Here is a 17357-nt window from a genome sequence, read left to right on the forward strand (position 1 = left end):
GGTAGATAGATGATAGATAGGTAGGTAGGTAGACAGATAGGTAGGTAGGTTGGTAGATAGATGATTGATAGATAGATAGATAGATAGATAGATAGATAGATAGATGATAGATAGATAGATAGATAGATAGATAGATAGATAGGAAGATAAATAGATCCTATTGGTTCTGTTTCTCTAGAGACCCATAACTAATACAGTATGATACATTATTAATGTAGAAATAATACAGAAATGATGGGCTGGAAGTCTCAAGATCTTGGCTGGATTTATAGACAGGACACACAGTTGAGATCAAAGAGATTGAATGTTAGCCAAAACTAATTCCAGGCTGGGTGGCCCCCCTGGAGGTCTCTCAATATTTTTCTCTCCCCTTTTATGAGTTGCTATGTCTAGCAGCATGACTATGCTCCATTTGTTACTTTATAAGCCTCACTGTGAATCCTCCAAGTTTCTCTGGTAAATTCCTGTCATTCTAGCTGGGCAGGGACTTGAAGTGCCCAAACATTTCTACCCCTCATACTCTCAGACAGTTCAGAAATTTCTCCCTAAGCAATTGCTGCTGTTCACTCACACTCTCTTCTCACCCACTACTCCCACTTCTCTCTTCCCCACCACAATACTGTCGTCCCCCTTACCTGTCTACATCTTTCTTTCTCTCAAGCACACACACACTCACATTTTAAATCATGCTAAATTCGAAAACGGCATTCTGAGTGACAAGACCGAGTGAAGACCGATTTCAGAACAAAGGTGCTGAGCAAATTGGCGACTGAGCGAAAGAAAGTACAGGGGGAAAGTAGTAGGACAAATTTGGTGAAGGCGTATTTGGCGTTAGACTACAAATTCAGGTGATAGTTAAAGAACATTGCACTTTGCTAGAGCCATGTCAATGTTTAAATTAAGGTCTCTAATTTTATGCTTTGATTGTGTGTCTAGTTGTAGTTTCTTGTAAGCCAGAATAACAATAAGCAGATTTAATAGAAACATTTTTAGTGGCTCCAGCCCCCTTCACTACATTTATACAAAAGCACTGTAAAATTAAAAGCTGGCTGCAACCCAACTAGAAATACTAAGACTCTGCGGCATAAAAAGCAGAGCCATTGAACTTGTAACTCCAGAGGGAACCAGACAGTAACAACCAGCCTAAAGAATGAAATTCCCACCAGTTTCAGGATGCCTTTTTTCTCTCTGCACTCATCAGTCTTGTTAAAACAAATTTACGTTTTGACACAAATTTATCTCTTCATTAAAATGCTCGTGACATTTCTAAACCAGCTAAATATTTTTCTTTTTAAATGTCTGTTCTCAATATTTTTGCTTAATACATACAGTAATCGTGTTCACTTTTTAGCTGGCAAGACATTCCAAAAATAGAAACAGTGTTTTTCTATTTTTAGCTCAGCTTATAAAGTTTAAGAAAATAATCTTCTTTCCAAAGTACTGCACACACATGTTTCAAATTCATGGAAAAACCCTGCGGCAATGAGCTCATAAAAGAAAACACAGTGAAAATTTAGAGTCAAACATTTTGATATTCTCACCCTGTGTTATAACTAAACATAGATGCTCAACTTTAAACTCAGACATTTTAATTATAATTTATAACGGAAACATTGAAAACACCACTTTGCATAGCACTAATTTCACCAAAAAATAATTTTTTTTCTAAACTGAAAGTTATGTTTCTCCTTAAAAATTAGACTGAAAAATATCAATTCCTATCTCCTGGTGAAATCTATTAGGGAATAAAAATCAGACCAAACTTCCTTTTCCACTATCTTCTATAGCAAATCATAATTTCCTTTTAAAAAAAAAAAGGTAGTTTAGTTTACCTTTGATTAGAATTACTTCCCCTTCTAAAACAATGTCGGTTTGTTCACCTTCATCTAGTTCTTTAAAATCGTCCAGTTTCAATCCAGCAAACTCGACTTGGTATTTGCCCAAAGGAAATGAAAATTTACGTCCACACAAAATCCTGTACACAGATGTTTATAACAGTTTTATTTGTAATTACCAAAAACTTGAAAGCAACCAAGGTGTCCTTTAATAGATGAATGTATCAATAAAATGCAGTACATGTATGATACTAATTATATGACTTCTGGAAAAGACAAAACTATGGAGACAGTAAAAAGATCAGTAGTTGGGGGTGGGAGAGGAAAGATGAATTGACAGAGCACAGAGGACTTTTAGGGAAGTGAAAATACCTCCTATGCTACTATAACGATGGATACATGTCACTCTACAAATTGTGGAAACCCACAGAATGTACAACCCCAAGAGTGAACCATAGTGTAAACTAGGGACTTTGGGTGATAATGACGTGTCAACGTAGGTTCAATCAATTGTAACAACGTGTCACACTCTGGTGAGGGATATTGATAATGGGAGAGGCTAGTTTGTGTGAGGGCAGCAGTTTGGTTTGAAATCTCGGCATCTTCTGCTCAATTTTGCCATGAACCTAAAACTGCTCTTTAAAAAATTGTCAGGTTTAAAACACAATTGAAACTCTCTGTCAATGCTCTCACCCTTTTCAAAGGCTTTAATTTGTGTACGTCAGTATTTTGAATCAGAACCTCACAGCAAGCACCTAGAAAACAGAATAGTGACTCTTCCAAGTCAGTTACTTGTGCCTGCAGAGCCACGCACCTTTGTAGCCACACAAAGCAATTCGTACCTGTTTCCTCACTGTAGCTTGAGATTCCTACAATAAGTCTACCATGCCGTGTACACTTGCATTTCTCCAGTAGGAGTGTGCCTGGTTATGCTCAACACAGATTTCAGGTACACAGAACAAGCACACTTTCCAGAAGCTAGGTCCCAAGTGCCATGTTCCTAGAGGTAAATGCCCCTTTAAAAACTCTCTCTAGGTTCACTGCTTAGCAAAGGGATGCATAGGTTATAAAATAAACCATCACCTACATGCTGGTTTCCATACACAGCTAGAGAAGGTACACATATGGAAACTGTTGGCTTTGACGGGAGAAAGGGCTGAGAAGATACAAGAAGGAAATGGCTTCTCCTTTCCCTTTGTGTTGGACTGTCCTCCGATTTCTCAAGTGCTTACCAGTGGGGAGGTCTGAGACACTGCTCCCCTCACCTGGAATTTTTCAAGCATGACAGAGGTTATGCTCTGGGATGGGTGAAGATAAATCAGTGCTACGAGGGGGGTCAGGATTCATGGAAAGTGATCCGATTTATTTTCACGCAGCCCGTTGGGGTCTTCCTCTCTGTGGAGGCAGCGCATCCTCAGAGGTGGTCCAGGAGGAACATGGGGCCGGGCATCCAGGTAGACTACCAGTGTGTACCTGCCTATGACCGTCTACGTGATCTCAGGCAGCTCATGTGGCATCTCTGGGTGCACGTCCATCTTGTACATTTTGGGGATTAGACTCCTGATCTTCCAGGTCCCTTCCAAGCTTCCCTTAGGAGCACTGTGAAATGCGCGTGATGGGTTCAGGCCTGGCAGCCTTCGCTCAGGGTCAAGGTGGAATTAAACGTACCTGCTCACCAACTTCAAGGTCATAGTGTCACAAGGACACCAAAACTCCTGGAAGGTTTCCAGAAAACTAGAACTGGTTCCTTGCCTCCAGGGAGATGGCAAGAATGAATGCCTGTAGCTCAGTGGCAGCAGTCATCTGCCTCCTGCCTCAGAAATCCAAGGTCAGGAAGGAAGGAAACAATATCCACTGAGCACTCACTGCACGCCAGGTATTTTCATATATTATCTCATTCATCCCCACAACCACCCCAAAGCCTTGGGGAGCCAACGCCTGCCCTGCAAAGCTGTGGGAGCAGGACCTCTGTCCCAGTGTGTCCACAAGGTAAGACCCCTGCCCTAGAGGGTCTGGAGGGGAGAAAACCAAGCCAAAGAAGATAATCTCAAGCCTTAAGATCTCATGGAGTTTGCCTTATTGTTTGTATTTTGAGGGGGGATAGAAATGTCTATCCTATGACTGTCCCACAATTGTATTTTGGAAGCACATGTCTTGTTTGGTTTCATAGTTCAGAGCTGGAATGAAATTTGTCTCAGGATAAATCACATCTAGAGTCTCATCCATAACTAATTTAGATGATATTTAGATAAGACTTTGGACTTCAGACTTTTGAGTTGCTGCTGGAACAAGTGAAGACTTGGGGAGCTGTTGGGATCTGATAAGTGTATTCTGCATGTGAGAAACACATGAATTCTGGAGGACCAGGAATGGAATGCTATAGATTAAATGTGTCCCCCGAAATTCATGTATTGAAACCTAATCCCCAAAGTGATGGTATTAGGCGGTGGGGCCTTTGGGAGGTGATTAGGTCCTGAGGGCAGAGCCCTCATGATTGGGATTAGGTTTCCCCCTCTCCAACTGTGACATTGTAGTGCAAAGGCCACAGGTGGCAGAGTCCAAGAAAGGGCACAAAGCCCCCCTGGGACAAGAAATGTCACTTCATAGTTTGAATTCATAGTTGATATACAGTATATGTAGTTGGTGATTTCAGGTGTCCAACTCTGGCCCACTGTGTGTGTAGCAGTGAACTTAAGCCACTGAAGTATCCGTTAATTCATGTAGTCACTTAATAAATATCTGTGGCCCACAACCGCACACCAGTCCCTGGGGATGCTAGAGTAAATGTGCCACCTGCCCCTAGAGGAACAACACAGGGTCCGGTGGGCACATATAGCAAGTAAACAGGAAACTGCATGACCTGGTGAGCAGTGATGTCAAAAGGAGAGGAGCGGGTGCTCTCAATGCAAACAGAGAAGGCCTTTAACCCAACACTGCGGACCCTATAAGATGGCGGAAGTGAGGCTTAAGGACGCACACAAAGGCCAAGTAAAAATTAGTCACTACGTGTAAAAGAGGAGTGAAATTATCCTTAATCTACAAAGGAGTAGAATCTGACACTGCACTTTTTATTACATAGAGCATTCTTGTTTTCTAAGGTTGTTTTTAATCATAAAATATTTCAAAAAAATTAAATAGAATAATAGGACAACTACCCATGTAGCTACGATCCAGTTTTAACTATTTTAAATATTTCGCACATATGTACATATATGCATTTTTTTAAAGAAGTAAAACGTTACTTTAGCGTTTTCCCTCCATCCCCAGAGGTAGCAACCATCCTGTGTTGGGTGTATCTCTCCCCCTGTTTTTATATATTATTCTTACAAATGGAAGGTAAGACATGCCACCAGCAAAAAGATTGAGTCACTTAAGGTTCAGAAAATGCTTAGCCAGTTTTAGCAATAGAGTATTTTTTTAACTAAGGTATGCACATTGTTTTCCAGACATGATGCTATTGCATACTTCATAGATTACATTATAGTGTAAACATAACTTTTATGTGCACTGGGAAGCTAAAAATTTATATGACTCGCTTTATTGTGATACTTGCTTTATTGCTGTGGTCTGGAACTGAACCCGCAGTATCTGCGACGCATACCTGTGCTCAGACACCACGCTGAGCAAAACAGACACAACCCCTGCCCTCATGGGGCTCACAATCTAGTAAAGGAGACAGGCAATAAGCAAGTAAGAAAACTAGTGAAATATATAATGCAGTAAGTGCTATAAAGGAAGATAACAACGTAATGTGAGAGAAAGGTTTGTGGGTGAGGGACTTAGGTTAGAACATACAGTTCATAGGACTCTATTAGTACGAAAACTGAGACCTGAGTGTGTTAGCCATGTCACAATGTAGGAGAAAAACATGCACAAAGGCTTTGTAAGTGGAAGGAAAAAATATCTCTGTGGGTAGAGTAGAGTGAGGTAGAAAGTGGCTCAAGATAAATCTGGAGATAAAAGCAAGGGACAGATTAGTCAAGGCCTGGACGGCTGTGGTAAGGAGGTGGGCTTTATTCTAAATGTAATGGGAAACGCTTAGGGGTGTAAGGGGAAGAATCACATGATTCAATGCTTAACTGGGTCACTCTGACCACTATACGGAGAATATAATATGGGGGGGTCAGGGGGACAGGATGGGAACAAGAGACTGGTACTCCAGTCAGGAGGCTATCGTGGTGGTGGTTTGGATTAGGATGGTGGCTGGCAGTGAAAATTAGATAGAAGCTGATGGAAATTTTTTTTTTTTTTTTTTTAAATATGGAACGCTTCACGAATTTGCGTGTCATCCTTGCGCAGGGGCCATGCTAATCTTCTCTGTATCGTTCCAATTTTAGTATATGTGCTGCCGAAGCGAGCACGGAAATTTTTAACTTAAACCTTTTCCAGTGAGAAGTGTGAAGGGGAGAGAAAGTCACAAAATCGTGACTCTTTATTTATTTATTTATTTATTTATTTATTTATTTATTTTAATAAATTTACGTTAGCTTTGCTGAAGTAATTTTTTTAAAATTGGGGAATATTGGGGAACAGTGTGTTTTTCCAGGACCCATCAGCTCCAAGTCAAGTTGTTGTTTCAATCTAGTTGTGGAGAGCGCAGTTCACTGGCCCATGTGGGAATCGAACTGGTGATGTTGGCATTATGAGCACTGCGCTCTAACCAACCAGCTGAGCCAACCGGCCACCCTGTGACTCTTTTATAAGGCACAATATGGCAGCCTAGGACTGAAACTTTGTATCTCTTCTGGAGGTCTGTTCTGAGCATCCGTTGATTGTGAGGAAATGGAACCCTTGGTATTTAGCTGCCTCAGATGGTTCTTAAACAGCCATATCTAGTTGGGAATAAGACATTCAGAGACATAACTACCACCCACTTTCAGTAGCACCAGCAAAATTACCAGCATGTATGACAAATACCAATCCTTCCGCTGGAAAACTCACTAAATGCTGGAATTTCACAACCACAGAGGAACTCCTCAAGCCTCATCAGTGATCTAGATTGACATCAGACTTCTGTGACTCCATCAAAGCTTCGTACGGAATCCAAGGCATGGGCATAGAGCTGCTTTAAGTTATAAGGCATTAGAAGCAAAATGATAATTCATGTATCTTATTTAACCATGCAGACATTTTAAGATAACGTTAGTCCAAGCTGCAAGTGTGTTTCCTATTTTTTCAGCATCCCACTTATCTCTCAATCTTCTCTTGATTATGTCCTTTGGCCTCTAGAAACTTCTTAAGGCTTCCATCTGGTTCATGCTAGACTGGGAAGAGAAGACGTGGGAAGCTCTTGACCTGACCCTGGCCTTTTCTCCTTTATCTTTTGTAATTTTCTGTCTCCTGTTTTCTCTGTAGGAGCAAATCTTGTTCACATATCCTAAAAAGTGGGAGTCTTGGTATGGAAGGAGTGTGGAACCAGGGGACAGCTGAGGGAGAATAAGAAGGAACATGGCCCACCTTATATTTAAATAGAATGTTAATTATAGTAGAAATTGTTGTTGTAATAACTGACTTACATGCCTAGAGCGTGATCTGGGAGCCCACATGACCTCATAGGAAGCGTGGAGGCCTGAGATCAGACGGAGCTGATGGGAATCTCAACGTATCCCTTACAAATTCTATTTCCACATCTGTAAAATGGAGGTAACACCCATCTTTCCGGCATTTTCAAATGATCAAAACCCATTCAGGTAAAGTGCAGAGCAACCAATAAAGAAACAGCCGCTGACTTTATAGCATGTCCTAATTTATAATGTACTTTTGCATACATGATTTCACTTCCTGCTAACTTTAGCATATTCAAGTTTTCCATTTTTGACCAAATCAGCGCCCCAAACTTCTAACTGCACGATGCCAAGTATGTTTCACTGTGACTGATCCCTTTTACCACCTCTGATCCAGTGGTAGCAAAAACCCAACACATAGTGGCGAGTAAGAGTCGTGCAGCACTGTCTGGGCTCAGCGCGGACGTCCTAGGGGGTGTGACTACTAGTGAAGCTGCCATAGGCACAGGTGATAGGAGTGTTGTAAGGACCACGTAACGGCTGGCAACCCTACTCCAGCCTAGTCTAGCCTCTTGATACACAGCAGCAAAGGGCCACTTCTGTTTCTAAGGCCTTGAGATAAGCCGAAGGCAGTTTTGCAAGGAGTCCTTTCAGTTCAAGGATAAATATGCTTGTTCTCCAATTCACTCCAGGAATCTTTGAAACGTCGAGGAATTTTTGCAACATCGCCCTGTGTGTGTGTGTGTGTGTGTGTGTGTGCGCGCGTATTTGAGGTCATATGCAAAAACAAAAATAAAAAAACAAAACAAACCTGCTTATCTGCATAAAGCCCAACTCAAATACAAAAGGCCATTCAAAGATATTATTAGAACTTTTACTGCTAACCTGAGACAGCTAGATAGTAAGTGACAGAACCATGGCTTGGATCTGGTGTATGAAGTGGTTCATTTAACTGCTATATGGAGCTTGTGAATTCAAGTACTGGGAGAGGTTCAAGGCAATGAATGTAAATATGTGAAAGCCAGGTGGAAGACAATAAGGAGTGGGGAGACGGGAGATATGCAGTGTCTGCACGCCAGTCTGCAGGGCTTCAAAATTAATTGCTTTTCTTCAAACACTAAGGTAGATAAATCTCTCTCTCTCTCTCTCTCTCTCTCTCTCTCTCTCTCTCTCTCTCTCTCTCTCTCGGCTACTTGTCTTCAACCTTGCCCCATTATACCATTATCAGGAACTATTGCCAACTGCTGCCTTTCAAAGTGTTTTGACACATTCATTTTAGCTTTTTTTGTTTGTTGGTTTATTTTGTTGTTTGGATTCCACATATAAATGAGATTACATGGTATTTGACACATTCATTTTTTAAATGGATAGCCTTAAGCTGGCTTTCTGAATTTGAGCAGAAATAAAGTAAAAGATTAGTATAAGTGTCCTAAAGAAGGAATAAACAAAGACTGGTGAGATCTAGAGGTGTGAAAGCAAATCCAATCCAGGAAGGCTTTCAGAAGGAGATGGCACGTGAGCTGGGAAAGATGGAATGTTTTTCTTAAGCAAAAGAAGAGAAAAATCTTCCCAGATAAAAGAAACAGCAATGAGCAAAATGAGGAAAGGTTGGCTATATCAGAAAAATAAACAGTTCCATTTTGTTGGAGAGTAGGGTACAAAATCTTGGAATTAGAGGGAAAAGTATGAAAAAAATCACCTGAGGACAGAGGGTCAAGTCCCCTTGACTGCCAAGCTAAGGAGTTTGGCATTTATTGGTTGGGATTGCAAGGTAGACAGGCCAGAAAGCTTTGGAAATGAAATGGCCTAATCAGAGAATGGGTTTTTAAGGAGACAAATCTGCTATGTTGATCTGACAGAATCTTTTTTAAGCATACTTTTTTTTTTCCCTAGACAACTTCAGAATAAAAACTATGCCATTATTCTTAGCATATGTTTTTAAAAGTAAACTTGGTCACCATAAATGTATATGAGAAAAGGAGCACAAAAACTAGCGGTGAATCCAGCAAATGTGGCCATCTGTTTCTGTGGCTCTAAGTATAGTTTAGCAAAAAAAAAGCATTTTCAGAAACATGGAACTACTTGCATAGCTGAAATCATATTTTCCAGTGTAAGTTTCCACCAGTGACTACTTATAATTTTATTTGTCTGGCATTTTCAATAATATATGCCATTAACAGGACATCACAAGAAAACTATCATCTGTTGGATTATAAATCAAAGGAATGAAAAAGGAAGGAAAGGAGGAAGGCAGAGAGGGAGGAAAAAAATACATAGCTTGTTGGGAAACCTCTACCCTCATGAAACTTATATCCTAGTAAAAAGAGAGACAGACAACAAACAAAACAAATTTTAAAATGCCATAGTGTATTAAAAGTTCATGAGAAACAGACTGTATAGATTATAATCTATATATATAAATAGAAAAGTGGAAGGCGTAAACTTTTAGCCGTCTTATAGCCAACACTGGTTATTCTTGGAGTATAGGCTGCTCACGACAAACAAAGGGCATGGGTTTTTGTGGAAAAGAGTAACAATAGAAACTGCACACTGCAGACTAATATGAATAGCGTGATTATGGGAAAGAGAAAGGGGAGGTATATATGTGTATAGAATCTCACTATGTTTCTGTTACCTTAGGAAACAAATTGGAGAGCATGTTCCAGCAGCAAGATGGAGAGGGCAATTCCTATTTTATTTTCTACAGTTTCTTAAATTTATCAGATTATAAATGGTTTTTAACCTGCTTGTGTTTTACATTTTTCAAATACATAAAAATACTGAGTTAGGGGTGGCCGGTTAGCTCAGTTGGTTAGAGCGTGGTGCTGATAACACCAAGGTTGCCGGTTCAATCCCCTCATAAGCCACCGTGAGCTGCACCCATCTTAAAAATAAAGAAAGAAAGAAAGAAAGAAATATACATATATGTGTGTGTGTGTGTGTGTGTGTGTGTGTGTGTGTGTGTGTATTGAGTTAAAGAAGGATGAGACAGTTCTGTATATACTGACATAGAAACCAGTTTGTGATAACCTAGAGGAAAATCTAGGTTATACAGCTTTGTATCCTGTGTTCCTATATGTGCAAAATACAGAGATTTTTTTAAAAATGTCAACTAGTGTTAGACAGCTGAGGGTTATCCCATCAAAAAGTCTCAGTGAATCATCTCTGAGTCCTCTCCCTTCCTCACCACCCAAATACAACATCACTAAGTAATGACTTCTGTCTCAGAACAGCCTTGCAAATGTATTGCCTTCTTTCCATTCCAATTGCTACTGTCCTAGTTCAGCCCTCATCAACTCTCACTTGGATGACTGCATACATCTCCTTACTGGTCTCAGTCCATCCTCCACAATCTAGATTTACTCCTCAAAACACAGATCTGATTAGGTCACTATCTTGATTCTCCAATGACAACTGGATCAAGTCCAGTCCTGGTGTGGCTTCCAAGTCTTCTTCAAATCTGGCCTCACCTACCTGTGGCAGACAACAATTTCTACCTAGTAACAATTACTCCCATTCCTCTGCTAACAAATCCTAGTTAATGAACACAGACGTTTGATCTCAGGTTTTAGCTTTAAAGGATGCTCATGAGTTGGCACACAGTAGGAAATCTTTTTTTTCGTTTTTACTAAATGAATGAATGGTATAAATTAGTCATGTTTGTATCATTTGTCTTTCCAAGTGATTAGTCTACAAGTCAACATGTGACCCAGTTCTAACCAATGAGATATTAGAAGAGCATGCCCCATCCTTCCTGCTTGGAACTCACTTATTCAGGAGCTACAGCTGCCATCTTGGAACCATGAGGTCACAAACCAAGAGGCCAAAATCAATATGCTACAGATGGCAGAGTGTAATGAGATGAAAGCCTGTGTTACTGATGATATAGATCCAGCCACTCTGGAACTGCTTACCTCTAAAAGACAAAAGACTCTGATGTTAATGATGTAGATCCAGCTATTCTGAAACTGTTTACGTCCCAATGCTTATTAAGTGAGCTATTAAAATATATTTAATGTGCCTATGAATCACTTGGAAATCTCATTAAAATGAAAATTCTGATTCAGCAGGTCTGAGGTAGAGCCCTAGAATCCACATTAATGACAGGCTCCCAGGTTATGCTGCTGTCTAAGGACCATATTTTGAGGAATGAGGAAATAAGCCACTATAAATTGGGCATTCTATTAGTTTTAGCTGAATTCGTCCCTACTGGCTACTGTCCCTTCCCACATACCAAGCTAACCACACTAACCATCCAAACGTCTTAATATATACAAACAGCCTCCTGGGCTTGGCTCACATTCATCCCCTCCTTGAAGGAGCTTCTGTAGATTTTACCACTATTCTACACATCAGCGTTGGTCATTTTTTGCACTCACTCACCTTATTTGCACTTTCTTCCAAATATGTTTCTCTACAGTCTTTTATTCAAGTTGTTACTACACAATTACAGTAATACGCTTATTAGGCAAAATGATTTTGAAAGACCTCGAATTTAATTGCAAAATTTTGGAATTCCCTCGTAGATTGTGCGTGTTATGTTATGGAACTGGCTGTGTTCTGTTTCAGTAATGGGGGACTGGAAAACTATATAAAGAGCATTCAATTGCCAGGAATGACACGCGTGTGCCTCTCCTTGAGTAAGCCTTAATTGCACATGACATTTTGACACCTTTTTTATAAAGTCCAATATTAACACGTATCAAATTAAAACTGAGTTCAGAAGAACTATTTATGATCACTCCCAGATTAAAAACACCTCCCCTCTCATCTGTCCAAGAAATTCCTACCTGATACTATTTCATTAACAACATGCATTTCATACCACACTGTATTCACATGTATCTTTTTAATATTATTCGAAAATATAGCATTTATACTTTTCCATCCAACCTTGCCAGAAAGGGCATCAGATACCCCATTTGAATTCAAGATATGTCTGAGTGCCAAAGTGGGAGGGGAATGGAGGAGACTTGCGTGGGTGGCCTGACGCTGTCACAGGACTTGTGCATCAGTCAGCACGTGATGAGGATTGCAAATCATCAACCACATGTGTTGATTTGCTTTGATTTCCACTGTAAATCAGCACAAGTTATCTGCGGCCCCAATCAACTCGAAACCATCACAAAATCTGTGTGAACGACAAGGACATCAGGGAAAAATGAAAACCCAGGGCTCCAGAGACGGAGGTTTTAATTCAAATCCTACCAATGACTTTGCACAGGAATATCAGCCTCCCCCTCAAGCGCAACAGAACATTGAGTCACATACTATAAAAGTAAAAATCTAAAACTACCCTGTGACATTCACAGCTGATTCAGTGACTACCACAACAGAAATCTCAAAGAACAGCGTGAAGATGCAGCATAAATAATCTCAGTGTTACTGGTATGAATTGGAAGCCAGTGGATCACAGGCTTTGTGACAGTCTTGGCCTTGCCAACCCTGGTAGCTCACTGCTGCTTTCCAGAGAGATCTTCCTCTTCTCCTGCCCCTCCTTCAAAGTTCTCTTACAGTAGTGATAAGCAACCCAGGGAAATGATGAGCAAATCCAGGGAACGACTTATCCATCGCCTGAGGACTCTTAGGTACTAAAGTATAGATTTGTACTCACAGCGTGGGGGTATTGCGGAGTTCATGTCCATTATCAACTGAACTTCATGGAAATATTCTGAAAGCTAAAACCCTTAATAACTTGCTCTACTCAGCAAACACTGTGACCTCTTTCTAGATCTTCAGTGTTTTATTCTCCTGGACAAATACTATAACTGCTTTATAGATCCCAAGTGTTTTCCTGAACAGATACTCAGATTGCTTTCAAATGTTTGTTTTTACCATCCCTTTCAAATACTCTTCTTGAAGTTTGCGAATTTATGACCGTAAGGTCCACTTTCCCATGTTGCTGAATGTCACCAAATCTTGTCTTCTCTAGCTGAGTGTCAGGTGGCCGCTTCCCCCAGTGCTGACCACATAAGAGAAATCTTGTAGAAGGACTTAGGTTTACTCTAGAATCATTAAAAAAAAAGAGTCTGTACTCTTGATCTATTAAGGAACTGAGATCAAGTGGCCCCCTAGAGACGACTGGAGATAGTTTTCCCTTCCTTCCTACAATGCAGTACTTCTAACACCAATGTTTTATTTATAAATTTTCAAACTGTTTTTTTTTTTTTTTTTCTGAATTTAAAATTATGAAAAATGTCAAACAAATACGAATGTAGAGAAAATAGCATGAGTATAATGAATCCCCAGGTCCCATCACCCAACTTCAACAACTGGGAACTCAGGACCAACCTTGTTTCATTTATATCCAAACCCACTTCTCTCCCACAGACTATGTTAAAGACGATCCTCAATGTATTATTTCATCCATAAATATTTCAGTATATGACTCTAAAAGATAAAAACTCTTTGTGCTTCGTGCTATTTGAAAAGGAAAGACATCAGATTTGCAAATCAAGGCCCAAACTCATAGCATTGGTCAGCTATTTATATTTCTCACTATGATAAATAACAAAAGTTCATCAATGTATTATGAAGTTTTCCGGCAAAAGTCTGTTTTATAATATCTGTGTGCACTGTATTAGGCACTTTACTCTTTTACAAAGATTAACATAAAATGCTTATAAAACTTTGTGGTAGGTTATGTGATAATACCCATTTTACAGATAAAGAAAATAAGGCACAAAGAGGTGAAATCATTTGCCCAGGGCCACTGAGGAGAAGAACAGCAGCTCAGACTCACAGCAGAGCCTGTGACCCCTTCACATCATCAGCCTATCATAATATTGTATTAAATAGCATTGTCCTGTCTTCTCAATTTGGTTCCCCCCAAAACAGTCCCCGAGAAAAGGAATTTTGGGCAGGAAGTTTGCCTGATTAAAGATCTCAGGAAGCACAAACGAGGATGTGCCAATGATACACACAGGAAAGAAAGAAAAGCCACGGACGGTGTGGCAATGAATGGGTTACCTGTGGGGGCAACTGGGGTTCAACTGGGGAATCTTCTGAGGAGTCATGGAGAATAGGGGTCAGCAGCCAGCAAGTCAAATCTGACCCACTGCCTCTTTTTGTAAATAAAGTTTTATTGGCACACAGCCAGGCTCATTCTTTTAGTGTCATCTATGGCTGCTTTCATGCTGAAAGGGCAGAGTTGAATCATTGGGCAAGAGGCTCGAGGTGGTTACAGTGAGAAGCCATCTGCCCGCAACTACCAGAAAATGCAGAGGTAGGTCAGAGATACAGCAAAGCATCACCAGCGTGCTACGTACAACCTCTCTGGACTTCACCAGCCTCTTCTATAGTAAGGATAATAATCATTTTTAGCACAGAGATGAGTGTAAAACTTATATTGGTAAATACATGCCAACCTCATAGGAAGTGCGAAGCAGAGAGGAAGGGCTCAATAAATATTATCAGTTATTTTGCAAATAATTTCCCTAAACACTAGTATTAGGAAACACCATTCTTGTTACCCATAGCCTAACTTCTTTACCACAGAGGAAACTATTTCAAGAGCCCCCACATAATCTTGTTAAATTCAAGATAAACCAGAAGACCTGGAAATAAATAGAGAGGCTTCTGCTTGGATGGTATTTGTGCCTGTGATTAATTCCTGCCTCTCTCTTTACCAATCAAAATAACTATCAGTTGTTTAAACAAAAGTGATTGAGAATAGCAGTATCATTCATAATAGCCAAAAAGTAGAAACAAACAGCCTAAGTGTCCATCAACTAACAATTGGATAAACAAAATGTGATATCTCCATATAATGGATTATTATTCAGCCATAAAAAGGAATGAAGTACTGATATGTGTGTTAATACAGATGAACCTTAAAAACATAAGTGAAAGATGCCAGACACAAAAGGCTAAAGGTTGTATGACTCCATTTATATGAAATGTTCAAAAGAGGAAAATCTATCGAGACAGAAAGAAGAGTTGTGGGTTTATAGGGCTACGGGGTTGAGCAGGGAAAAGGGTTGGGAAGGAGGGGAGCATAGAGAGTGACCGCTATCGGTACAGTGTTTCTTTTTGAGGTGCCAAAAAGGTTGTTCAATTAGATTGTGGTGAAGGTAGCACAACCCTGTGAATATACTAAAAACCACTGAATTACACACTTTAAATAAGTGAATTTTATGATACGTGAATTCAAAACTGCAAGAGAAAAGGCAAGTTCCTGTACTTAATAAAGAATGGCCACAAAATGTTCTCAGGGGAAGCTCTTCTCATGCCCACTGTGCTCTCTTTGCCCTTGCTGCTTCTCTAGAATGTTTCCTCTTATAATCTTCTTTCTGGGCCTGCTCCTTCTTCTGGCTCTGTCTTCACACCCTTCTCCCTACTGTAAGGTTCAGATCCCAGAGTTAGATTGCATGCTAGCCATACCACCAGTTGGCTGTTGCCCTCGAGCATGTTACTTAACCTCTCTGGGCTTCAATTTCCTCATCTGTGAAACAGAGATAATAATAGTGCTTACCTCATATTATTGTTACTATTATTATTAACTAACATTTATTGAGCATTTACTGTCTAACAGGCCCTGTTCTATTTTTTGGAGGTTTTTTTGTTTGACAGTTTTTATATATTTAAAGTGTACAATTGGATCTGTTTTGACATATGAACATATCTATAAAACCTATGCAATTCACCAAAAATTTCTATCACCTCTAAAGTTCTTTTGCCACTTTGCAACCCCTCTGTCCCTCTACCCATCACCAAGTGACCACTGGTCTGTTTTCTTCATTATAGATTAGTTTGAATTTTCTAGAGTTTTCTATAAATGTAATTAAATAGCATGTCCTCTTTTTATTGGAGGGGGGAGGGGGTTGTTTCATTCTGCATAATGATTCTGAAATTTTTCCATACTGCCATGTGCATCCTTTTTATTGGTCAGCAGCATCCTACCTGCTACCTGTTGATGGATATCTAGGTTGTTTTCAGTTTCTGGGCTGTTTTCCATTTTTGGCTATTACGTTAAAGCTGCTAGGAGTATTGGTGTACACAAGACTTATGTGGACATGTATTTTTATTTCCACGTAGAACCCTATGGCTCTACTGAAATTCTGTAAAGCCCAGTAGAGCACCTGGCTCACGGCCTGTGGGCTGACAAGACAACTAGCCTCAGCATTGCCATGGCTTCCAGGCTGACACGTCCTCTCCAGACACCACTGATCTCTGCCACTTCTGCTACAGCTCCCACTTCGCCTCACTGCAGCCACCACAATTCAGCTTCCTCTTTCTGCTGCTGCCGCCTCTCACTCTTTTCCTTGGGCCACCGCTGACCCTTTCATGCCCGTCACGGTCTAGCCTCTCCTTGGAGACACGACAGAATTGTTTACTTCCTGCTCACACATAACAAAGGTATTATTTTAACAGATTCAGATGATACTGGGTTTTCCAACATCCCTAGCCTACTGAGAATTGTTTGTATAACTAAGACACCAAGACAAGAGCAAATTAAATTCAAGTTAAAATATCAGAGTTTATTGCTTTCATCTCTTAATTTTAAATGTTGCCACTTTAACTGGTAACTTCTTTTAAAGAGCCAACAATGCATCTTTGTATAAACAAAATTTATGGCTTTCTGTCATATTCATTATAACTTTGCTACAATTACATGCGATAAAATAATATTTTTAACGAAGGCCCTTGTCTATTAACAACACTCAAAATGTCCACATATTTTCAGTTGAATCACAGCTGACTTACATTGGCTGTGATTCCAAAATGGAATTGTCTCAATTAATTCACATTTTAAAATTTCAATCCATATCTGTTCATTAGATTCTATCAAAAAGACCTAAAATGTATCCCATGTAATGAGTATAAAACAAAACTGCTTCCAGTGTAGGTACGATTATGGCATTGATTTCAGACATAAAGGTTTTGGATGGGAATCCTGGATGTCACATCTAAATCTTATTGGATCTGCTTCCTTCTGTGTAGAAATACTTTGAAGTACTTGTGTGGTAAAGAAGATGTCCGTGGTACTGTTCAAATATTACATATGCAACATCTTTCA

The 17357-nt window shown here is 39.9% G+C and overlaps 1 protein-coding gene and 1 non-coding gene across 5 annotated transcripts in view; both read right to left on the minus strand.

Moving 5' to 3' along the window:
- The window catches only part of TBC1D1 (TBC1 domain family member 1), a 209885-nt gene that overhangs the window by 149008 nt on the left and 43520 nt on the right, over positions 1 to 17357 (minus strand). The gene's annotated exons all lie outside the window — the stretch shown is intronic.
- LOC148759315 (U6 spliceosomal RNA) lies at positions 6090 to 6196 on the minus strand. The gene has a single exon (XR_016019611.1). It is a non-coding gene; the product is annotated as a U6 spliceosomal RNA (small nuclear RNA).

Source organism: Rhinolophus sinicus, chromosome 1 (genome assembly GCF_057876585.1).
Source record: "Rhinolophus sinicus isolate RSI-liver-muscle chromosome 1, RSI-T2T, whole genome shotgun sequence".
NCBI classification, from domain to species: domain Eukaryota; kingdom Metazoa; phylum Chordata; class Mammalia; order Chiroptera; family Rhinolophidae; genus Rhinolophus; species Rhinolophus sinicus.